The following is a 260-nucleotide window of genomic DNA, read 5'->3' as shown; positions in this document are numbered from 1 at the left end:
AGTGAGGATAGAAAGACTTACTGGATTTATCCAGCTATCTTTGTGTTTATCTCTCCATCTATCTATCTAGTGACAGACAGGCACACAGAGATATGGGGTGCAAGACAAGGCAAGATTTGGTTCTTCAGATCTCCAAGAGATAGAACTTAAATACTCTGTGTACAGTACCTTGAGAAACATCCTGTCTGTCTGCTTTGTAACTGGCAAGAGCTGTTTTTTGGCGAAGACTGGAGAACTATGAAAATCTCTGGACAGACTGA

The 260-nt window shown here is 41.2% G+C and overlaps 2 protein-coding genes across 3 annotated transcripts in view; one reads left to right on the top strand and one right to left on the bottom strand.

Annotated features, from left to right (window-relative positions):
* The window catches only part of RAD9A (RAD9 checkpoint clamp component A), a 63760-nt gene that overhangs the window by 20037 nt on the left and 43463 nt on the right, over positions 1 to 260 (bottom strand). The window lies entirely within an intron of this gene.
* CLCF1 (cardiotrophin like cytokine factor 1) overlaps positions 1 to 260 on the top strand; it is a 39518-nt gene that overhangs the window by 2127 nt on the left and 37131 nt on the right. The window lies entirely within an intron of this gene.

This window comes from Alligator sinensis, unplaced genomic scaffold (assembly GCF_000455745.1).
Source record: "Alligator sinensis unplaced genomic scaffold, ASM45574v1 scaffold1002_1, whole genome shotgun sequence".
In the NCBI taxonomy this organism is placed as follows: domain Eukaryota; kingdom Metazoa; phylum Chordata; order Crocodylia; family Alligatoridae; genus Alligator; species Alligator sinensis.
The sequence above is the reverse complement of the archived record's forward strand: the minus strand, read 5'-3'. Positions and strand labels throughout refer to the sequence as shown.